The sequence below is a fragment of the Pinus tabuliformis genome, chromosome 3_2, assembly GCF_031772625.1.
Source record: "Pinus tabuliformis cultivar Carrire ecotype Pingquan chromosome 3_2, CPIR1, whole genome shotgun sequence".
Lineage (NCBI taxonomy): Eukaryota > Viridiplantae > Streptophyta > Pinopsida > Pinales > Pinaceae > Pinus > Pinus tabuliformis.
In genome coordinates, this window is record NC_142302.1 from 930,773,958 (window position 1) to 930,784,980 (window position 11,023).

The following is an 11,023-nucleotide window of genomic DNA, read 5'->3' on the forward strand; positions in this document are numbered from 1 at the left end:
TCTGCTCCATCATTAATTCCTCCAGAGCACCCTTAGTGACATCACACACTGGTTCGCTACTGGCAAGAAGATCTCCCTCCAAAGTCCTTGCTGTCTTTATCTTTTTGCGTGCAGGTGGCTGCTTCGGGACGTGCGGCCTCTTAAGTTGGGTTGATGTTGTGGTCAGGTCTGTGCATTCCTGTGTCTCCACTTCCCCCTGTATGTCCTGCTCCATGGACATTTCCTGAGCCTCCACAATCTCTTCGGCGGGCGCAGTGATGGTTTCTGCTACTTCCTTGGCCGCCCCTCGTTGCGTGGCCACTTTATGTTCCTGGCACGTTATTTCTGCCAACTTTGTGATGCGCAACTTGATTTCCTTCTTCTGGTGCTGTGCTACCATCTCTTCTAATTTGGCCAAGTCTGGGGTGCACCACTCTGGAGGCCATGCCACCATTGCCTCAAAAATTGCATCATCCGTTGTAATGAACGGTAGCTTTACCCATGTTCGAGTTGGATTCTTTCACGCCTGGATATAAAGGTTATGCATATCCGCCTTGAACTTGGCCGCGCTTTTCAAACTGTTGTATACTATCGGGGATAACCACGGCCTGCAGTTGATCCATGTCTGGATACTCGCCTCCATAAATATCCAAAACACCTTGATCTCACAATCCTTGTGGTGTCTTTTGTAGCCTGGAGAGAGTTATACCTCACGACTTCAGGTAGGTTCTTCTCAACATTAGGAAACTGGCTGTCCTTTGGCAACTCCCCTACAACCAGCAGGATCGATAGGAGCAACCATGCATAATGGAAAGTCTTACCCTACTCCTGGGCTTCCCTACAATTTGTCAAAAATTCGTCGTAGAGAAACTGCACCCAGTTGAACTGAACCCCTTCTGCACACTGCTCCGTGAGCACAATGACAGATGCTGGCACCTCGTCTGTGCAGCATTTCCTCATGAGCTTGCCAGCCAGTAACTGGGTGGCAATGCGCACCCCTCAGTCTTTGATACTTGCTATTACATACCCTTGCTTCCACTTTTCCAGCTTATATTTAGCCTTCATGGCTTCTGCGAGGCCCACGTAGCTACTCGCTCCTACTATGGCCACAGGATCGTTTCCTTTAGTAGGCAGTTGGGAAATTCAGTGTATTAAATTGGCCATGATGGGAATCAGTTCCTCCAGCCAGAGATACCCATCATGTACTAGACATAGTAACTGTCGAATAACAAAAATTGTGATGGCCGCGCAGTGATAGTGGGGTATCCACCTCAGATTGAGTAATCTTGCCTTCTCCACACCCCATAACCACTTTTGCTGTAGTAATTTCTCTGCGGCCATTGGGGGAACTTCTCACTGTATGCGAGGTCCCAGTCTTCGAACTTGATATTTGGTACCCAACCCAACAGCATACTGTTAAACCTTAGTTCATCCAGAAGAAGCAGGGTCTGGAGCGTACTCTTCGTGGCCTCCAGGTCCTTCGGTATCTTGGCCATCCCTTTCCACGGGGAGATGTATGGTGGTAGCGTTATCGCCGAAGGTACTTGGGAAACATTTTCCTCTTCCTCATCCTGTGCTTCAATCTGAGCGATCAGGGCTTATAAATCTTCCTCTTCACCCTCGAGTTCAATGGTGATTGCTTTGCCCTTTTCTACCAATGAAAATTTACTGAATCGTGGTGATACTCGGACTGGCCCCATAGTCTGCTTGTCTTTTTGGGGTCGCGGCGTGCGTGGGGACTTTGGAACCTTTGGGGCAGTGGCCACCTCTCCCAGCTCCTCCTAGGTCAGATAGGGCTCCTTCGCGAATCTCACTCTGGTTCTAGCAACTGACATGGTTTCTATCCTAGATTCACTCAGGTACATACTCATGGGTGGCCAAGTAGCTGGGTGCTTGCTGCTCTGTACTGGCTCAAATCTCAAATATCCAAGTGTTGTTTTGGGGCTACCCCAAGGGGTTTTATAAGAATGTTTGAATTTGAATTCGACCATTCCCTCCACTTCTGAGTCATTAATATCTTCTTGGTGGCAGATCTTTTCGTATCTAGCTCTAAATTCTTGTCTTAATGGCCCGTTGCCCGCTCCTCTCTGCCATAAATCAGACTTCTTGTCATGAATAGTGATGTCAATGGTCACCTCCCAGCCTTCCCACGTGGCAGCGCAACCTCTTATGTGCATCCGTGATCCTGATGACCTACTGGCCCTGCACAAAATCTCCTCTCCGCACATCTCTCCTGCAGACTTGTTTATAGTCTCGCGCCTTCTTTCAACTGCTTGGAGCGTTGAGACTGTGCTTTCCACAGATAGTCAGGTGGTCACACCCCACGTGCGAGACTTCCGCTTCCTTGCTAGCCCAGGTTGCGGGCACCCTTCGAGTACCTTTGTATCCAGTAGCGCATCGCGTTCTACGCTCCCTTGTTCAGTAAGGTGCAGTCGCAGCCATGATAGCAGGGTCGCAGCTTGTTCTAATGCAGTAGTAGGGTCGGCCAGGCCTAGTCCCCTTATGCTTAGTTCCACGCGGCCCACTTGTGCGACTCTGGTGTTCAGTTTGCTGATTTCTTCGTCCAATATCATGCTTTTCCTCCTCAGCCATGCCCATTCTTCATTGAGTTCGTGAAGTTTCAAGCTCTCACGCCAAATGGCTTCCTGTAACTGCCGAATTCCTTTACCCCGGTCCTCACGTCCTGTTCGAACTATGGGGGTTGTGGTTTGGGGAGTTTCCTTTGTCCTCCTGGTTTCATCTTCTCTCCGAGACATGTATGCTTGCTAGGATGTTGGTTGGAGATGACTCATGGAGCTCATGATGACATGAGGTTGTGACTTTTGGGGACTTCATATTATGGTGGACTTAGAGGATCTGATGCATTGAGGAGTTGAGGTCAGGGACTTTGATGCAGTATGGGGTGCGTACTTTTGAGTACATTTATGGGTGTGCTTGAAAGAGTGACTTGATGTGGAGGATCGACATGAGACACTTTGGAGTGATGGAGTTACAGCGATGATGATGCCTTGGTGGCAACACTTGGGCATGGGTTGAGCCGAGACTTAACCACTTTTTATACATGGGAGTTGATTGATCTATGATCATGGGCAGCACATGGGTGATGAGATAGGTGTATACTTGTTTCTTGGCAGACTTGAGGGATGGAACATTACATATATGATGTAGGTTGCTTCATGGACCTGGACGTGGCACATCAAGAGTGAGATTGATGAGAGGATCTCTTAATTTTGAGGAGATGGATTTTACACATATGGACGATGATTTTGGGATACATGTGGCTGATTTCATGTAGCGCATTGGCATCAAACGTCATGGGCAACATGTTGCAGATGAGATGGAGTTTACTTCATGGACCTCGGCATGGCTTACATTTTGATGGAGATGGAGATGGATTCTTGATAGAGTTGATGTTGTGACAGGAGGCTAGGAGACACAATTGATGGTGGCATGAGGATGCACACTCTCATGGTTTGAGCGTGACAGTTGGACTAGCTAATTGACTAGTTCAAATCATGGGGTTTGGAAGTGTACAGAGATGTGTTAGCATTGTGTTGGAGTATCGTGGCAATAGTTCACATGATGACGATACATGATGGAGTCAACATGATATATGTTCCAGTGAGCATGTAGCTTGAGTTCGAGGGACCAACCTTCCACGGTGGGGAAACATGTGGGGATTGCAACAGATGTGGTTGATGGTCATGGATTGAGGAGTTCCTGATTATGGAGTCATAGATCGATGGTTTGTGTGGCATTGGAGTAAACGCAGGCAGTATAAGCATCTTGGATGTTGGAGCTGGTAGCACTTTACGACAGTGGCTGTTTGGTAGTCTTGGCGACAGATGGTTGCTGCGATGGAGAATTATCGAGGTTGACAATGACATTGAGTGGGGAAGGATGTAAGACCCACGATTTGCAGTTCGTTTGGTGGTGGGTGCGTGACGGGTGAGCAGGCAATGAGCTAGGCCAACCGACGAGTTGGGCGGGCTTAGAACGATGCAACAAGTAAGAGGAAATGTGAAATCGACCAAGTGTTATGATGTGTGATGGCGGTGCGTTTATATGGTGGGGCAGTCCCGGGTGTGGGCACCCCCACCATGGTCGATGGTGAAAATGCTTGAGTGTGGGTTGGCTTAGCCATGGGCAAAGCCCCTACCTTGGGCAACCATCATATAAGTACATGAGGGGAGTTGGAGAAAGATCATTCATCCAACGATCATGGAGTCTTATGCGTTTTAGGAGAAGGAAGTGCGAGCTAGAAGGTTGGGGTCTAAAACGTAAGGAGAGGTGCAGGCGGCATCGCAGGCCGAAGCACTTAGTCGTAGAACTAGGTCAAGCTGAATGAAGGTGTGCGAGAGCATCAGCGGGCGAGCCGAAAGAGGTCGTGCGAGGGCATGCGAGGGTGTCGGTGGGTAGGTTGAATGAGATTTTGTGCGAGGTCATTCGGAGGGCAGACTGAACAAATTATCGTTCAGGGAGTTAGGGTGGCGAGCTGAACGGAGGTTCAGGCGCGGGGCTGAACAAAGAGTTGTTTGGGAGGCGAGTTGAAAGAAGAGTTGTTCGAGAGGCAAGCTGAATGAAGAGTCATTCGAGTGGCGAGCTAAACGAAGGTTCGAGCAGGCAAGATGAACGGAGAGTCGTTCGGGCAGTCTGTTGAACAAGGGCGTTCGGGCGGTCGAATGAAGGAGCGTTCGGTGGACGAAACGAACGGGTGGCCATGGTGACTCAGGAACGATTTGGGCGCCCATGCAAACGTGAATGGCAGAGGGCGAGTCGGTCGGGCAAGGCGACACGAGTTGGCAGCGCAATGAGTTGAACAGTGGATTGTTTAATGAGTTGGAACTTCATGACGGTGGGTGCGTATGGTTGAACGACGAGCTGGGGTGCTGGTGAAATGTGAGCGACGAATTGTACGGTGAGTCGTGCAACGGGTGAAATGGTGAATGATGTGCTAAACAGTGCATCAGTGAATGAGTTGTGACAAACGGTAGAATTGGTGGGCACTCCGAACAGTGGTTCAGGTAGTCTGACCGGTGCATGCCAAGTTGCATGGTTGTGATAGATATTTTACCAGGGAAACCTGGGGTTTCTTGCAAAGACTGTAAAACTGTATATTTGTGAAATATTGTTATTATCGGGAGACTCATATTTCAGGGAGTTGCCCCTCCCATTAAAATATCCACTGTGCATTTATGTTGAATGGTAATAAGGATGAAGATGATTAATTGAATGTTTCCACTGTGTGTGTGAATGTTATACTTAGGAAAGTTGAAAAATAAACTAAATATAGAAAGTAAGCGTAGTCCACAATCGCAAGTATGGTTAAAATGAAAGTGGTTGGTGGTGCCGCACGCCTGATCGTGCGGTTGGAAGAGTACCGCCAGGGGAGGGGCGTGACACAATGGGTTCCACTCCCTTCTCAAAAGAACCACTGTACAATACTTCCAGGGCCTAAGGTGGTCACAACCTTCTTAGATTATTGGTTACTCCATAATTAATCCTGCTCCAGTTCCACAAACATGGTTCAATTGAGGCATCCATGCATACTCTCGTGAACCACTATGCCCAACCTTCACCCAGGCATGCACGATTGAATTGAAACATGGGGTGCCTTAAAAACACCAATACTCCAATTGCTCTTAGTCAAAAACTACTACCTTCACATCTAAATCTAAAACTAGAGAACCAAAGAAAACATACTTAGCCAGGTCACCTGCCAGAGGACAGTGGGGCTAAAAGGCACTGCTCACATTGACTGATAATACACCCAACTAGAGCATACATTGTAAACATTGTAATAGACAAGAGTGTTAGAATTACCTAAGAAATGACTTTATCCCCTTCACTGATGGCCAAAACGCCACTATGAATGGGTCTCGAGGTTAGTCTCTTGCCAGCCGTCAAAGCTAAGAGTTGGACTACCAGAAGGAACCAACTCCCATGTGCAAGCCAACCAAGGGTCCCATATTACAGTTTGAGCTATTATAGCATGCAGAACGACTTCATAAGGCCATACTGTAACCACATTCATTCTTATCCACCAGTCGAGACCCTAGCTTGGCTCTCCAGAGAGGCCCCTCGAATGAACCAAGTAGGTAACATCATCCAAAATCTAAACTTTCATCTCCTGGTTACTACATCCACTCACAAGTTCCATCACCAATGGAATAATAGCCCAAGTTACTTTGAGAACATTCCCCTGTAGGCCACCAAGCCCTTCATACTCAACTCGCTTAACCTTCATTGGTGCCACGTGGGAGGGTGATTAATGCCCCGCTCCAACGTACTTACTAGCGTGTTACCGTAAAATTAACATAGATCCATCTTAACTTCTAATCTACCAAAAGCGAAGTGGAGTCAAATATTTAGATATATGCAAACATCTCCTTGAGTTTTTCATTTTAAAGAAGGTTTTCATCTTGAAAAATTTGGTTTGAACCATTGGTTTGATGTGAAGGGGTCTTTTCTAGCAAAGAAGGAGGTCTAAACCACTCGTGGTTTGATGTTTGGCTTGACTGTTACTTTAAAATTAAATCAGTATTATTATTTCTTTTCATGTGAAAAATATCTTTATATTCCATATGAGGGAGAGACATGCTCTTGAGGGACTATTCATTTTTAACAAAAAAGTCCATCCGAGCATTTGTCACTTCGGGCTCGTTAAAACATCGAAGGAGACTAGAGTCATCTTTAGCTTTTTATCGACTCTTTAAAATTGAAAAAGCAAGTTGAGTCTAAAGCGTCGTTAAAATTTATTTTAAACGGAACAATCACCCCTTCTTCCTGCGTTGATCTTTAGGTTGAGAAAATGGAGCACACCAACCAAGGAATTCCCCTTGGTGGAAATCAACAGTTAGACCAGACCAGAGTTACCCACCAGCCTTCTACTTCATCTAATTCTCCCTCTCCTCCTTCCTCTTCGCTTGACGGAACTGGTAAAACAAAAAGCCAAGTTCCTAAGGAGAAGAAGGAAAAGAAGAAGAAAGAGAAGAAGAAGAAGGAGCCAAAAGCGACTGGGGGCAAACAAGTGTCATCTGACAAAAATCCACACACAGCACTGACTGGGCCTAAATTGCCATGTGTCATATGCAAGGGAGACCATTTCCACAGAGATCGTCCCTGCATCCCTCGGATACTAAGGGACTGGTCTCCTTGTTTGCACAATTCGGTGGCGTCAACCTCTGATAGCCATGTTGACAACACACCGTCAACTAGTGAAAGTGAAGCCACAGGACAGAGAGGGAAAGCTAGATTTCCCTGCAAATTGTGTGAAGGCAACCATGCCATCCATCGTTGTCCCTTCTTAGACGAGGCTAAAAGAGTTTTGGAAGATCGCCCGATTTTACGAGCACAACTTCCTCGTGGATATCAAAAACTCCTGCCAAGTCCTTCACCAGTTGAGAACCCGGCTGGCCCACTCAGGTGGTCAGCCGAAACACCTATCATTGAAGATGAACCGTCTGAATCCATACCTGATGAAAGTCAAAAGGTTGAGGCGGCAGTTGACCCGGTTTTGCCTTCAGAGGCTCTATCTTCGAATGATACAATCACAGAAGAGAATAAAGACAACACCGTCCAAGTTCTCTTCATCAACACAGACTCCGACGAACAAGGGGGCAATTTGCCTACTCCTTTATCGCAGGAAGGAACTTCGTCAGAGTCATACCCGGCCGTGTATTCGGTCCCACCACCAAGCAACCTAGTTGTCTCGTTCGACTGGAACCAACTAGGCAGACCCCGTTTGCCAGCAACATACCATTCAGGATTATCGTTCAAATATACAGAATGGTAATGGCTGGCACTATCATTGATGAGGGGGCATCTGTGAGTATCCTTTCCTCTATTGCTTGGAAAGCGCTTGGTTCGCCAGCGCTTTTGCCTGAAATGAGAAATGTGACAGGCTTCGATAAAGGAACCAGTCGACCTTTAGGGATCCTCCCCAATGTGCCTATTACATTGAAAGGGAAGACCGTTCAAATGAACGTGATGGTCATTCAAGGACCCTTGGATTATAACCTACTCCTTGGACGAGACTATATATATTGCATGGGAGCCATCGTCTCCTCACTCTTTAGAGTAATGTGTTTTCCGCACGAAGGAAGAGTGGTCAAGCTCGTAGACCAGCTTTCATTTCCCGGATCACACATCGCAAATAGTCATATACCATCCCTAAATGGTCTCTTCACGCAAGAAATGTCTCAACGCACGGTCCGTCCTCCCGATGAGCGCGAGTAATCCGGAAGGATATGACTGGAACTCAGGGGGCATGCGTCCTGGTCTACTTCGGCAGGAAAACTTTGGGTATAGGGTAGGTTTCCGCGGGAGAATATGACTAGTCTGTACCCCGTCCGTGGTTGGAAGAGGGGTTGTTCTAGAATAGGATTCTCTTGTCAAAGCTACGTGTTTGGCGCCTCACCTTTGTCTATCTCGGTAGACACCGCCGAAGAAGTGTTTTGTTGAAAGAATAACAGAACCATCTTTGGGTAGCCTGAAAGAGGTAGGCCTCTCCCGATAGAACGAATGTTTTGTCTGCAAATTGAGGGGTAACCTTGAAATCATATTTTATACCTGGGGGCATGCAAACCTTTTGGAGTGCAAGCAAGGGGCGACTATTTATTTTTTAAATTTTTAGGTCCTCCCTTTAAACCTGTAGGTCTAACCCTTTAAACTCGTAGGATTAGTCGTTTCCAAACTTGCATAACGAAAGGATCCGGAGCAAAGCTTTGTGAGATGAAGCTCCATAAAAAATAGAATCTTAATGAGACATTCTTATCATATGACTGGATTAATCGAGCAGTTTTAGCACACAGTTCATGCTCGTTAAAAAATAAACGCAAGATCCGAGCAGTTTTAGCGCATAGTTCATGCTCGTTAAAAAATAAACATAAGATCGAGCAAATGTTTCCACCCGCGTTTAAGCTCGTTAAAAAATGAACTATCCCGGTAAATAACCACAGTGAATGTAATATCATCAGCCATTAAAGCCTTGGTTGTGTTTGCACCGTCACCTCCACTTTTCCATTGGCCGATTGTTCACCTCCATATGATTGTTTACCCATTTTGAGGAACAGCTGCAAAGAGTGATTTCACTAGCCATCCTTGTGACACTGCCGTGATTGGAAAATTCCAACCCGTACCTGGAATCAGCTGCTAAACCGTTTTATCACTCGTTCCTCAAAAGACGAGTCTTCTTTAAACTCTTTTCATCTGACTTGTAAAATATGAAAAGATTGTCGAGTTTTGGCCTTCCAGCTCATTAAAGCGACTGGAAGTGCTATCCCTCCTCTAGATTTTAATCTTTTTGGACCTGAGGGATTATTGCACAAAAAGATCGAGCGCTTGTTTTATTTGGCTCGTTAAAACTATCGAAAACTCATCCCTTCTGTATTGTTTTACACTTTTTCGGACTTAAGGGATTAGATGACGAAAAAGGACTTTCGGAGTTGACTTTACGTACCTTTTCAGACTCTCTAAAAATGAAAAGGACCGAGTTATCTTTGTCGTTAGACTCGTTAAAAGCATTAAATAGCGACAAACTTGTCTTTAGACGAGAACGAGTTTTACTATCGCTAGGCTCGTTAAAACATAGCGATGGGCTTGCCCGAAGGGCAAGTTATAGAACAAGCATATGTTATCCTCCTCAAGCTTGACAAAAATAAAGAGGTACTGGTCAGCAATGACTGGGGAAAAATTTGGAGAAACTCAAGAAAACTTTGATGGTAGCAAGTCGCTCTTGAACATGACACTTTTCCTCTGTACCACAGTCGGGTTGGGTTGTTTCATTCACCGGTCACATCACCATGGTCTCGCCATACCATCCATATTTGGGGTAATGCTACCGATCCATCGCATAAGTGTCGCCGTATGTTCAAGAGAAGTCAACCGTGTCCCATCCACTGCCATACATTATCCTTCATCCTTTCATGACCGCCACCCTGAATCATATATCATCAAATCGTTTTCACCTCCATCAAAATCATTTGCTCCGTTCCATGTCACTGATGTGGGATACATTAAGGCCCTCCTTTGATGGATCACTTCTTGTCGACATCAGCTCATTATCCAAGAAGTTGATCTAGGAACAACCCCTTCAGTACTTTGAAGCTTGCATGCCTCAATGGCAAGTTTCTCACTTCCGGCGACAGGTATACATCAATGACCTTCGACCGAAAGATTTTGCGTGGTGTTCGACGCCAAGTCCTTTATTCACACCACGTGAATTGTACTGCAGTACCTTGAGGGTCATTATCATTATCGGTGATTCCTCTCGTGATTGTTAACGGTTTACCTCATTGACCGGTAATCAAGCGATGTCTTTCCATGTTCGACTTCAGAACATTTCTCACATGGATAGACTTGTACTTAGAGTGAAGATCGAACGAGTTTGAAGACCCCAGATCTAGTTTCATCCATTCGGGCTGCGATATATATTCAGGAAAGATAAAGACATTGACATGTACATCATTGCAGCAGATAATCATCCTACCCAAAGGATGATAATTTCATCAAAATTATCAGTCTACCATCAGACGATTGTCTGTTCTATGTACAGAAAAATGAATTTATAAAGTTGAGCATGGGAATGCCCGCCTCAGCTAGATCATGAAAACAGTATGAAAAATAATGTATTGTATTGTATTGTATTACAGGTCTCCTCCCAGCAATGAAAGAACTTCGGATCCTCCTAATAAAGCATTTCACCCGATAAACGGCCTCATACTTTAGGGGGCAACTGTTATAGACATTTTTGTGCCTTACAACATTGAGCATGAAATGTCCATAATCCAAGGGATCCAAAGTCCCTAAACATGTTGTTCCTACCCCTAGAGGAACAAGGCTAACAAACCACAACAATTCACAGAAGTTCTCCACCAGAAACTGCTCAAAACAAGTCAATTCAGGATCAATTCAGAGGCTCCACTAGCTGTCTGCGCTGAAATGCAGAGATTGCACTGGCTAGGTGCACTGCAACGCAGGTAGAAGCACTACCAGGGTGCGCTGAGCGGGAAGTGACAAATGGCAAGTTCATTCAACGAGGTGG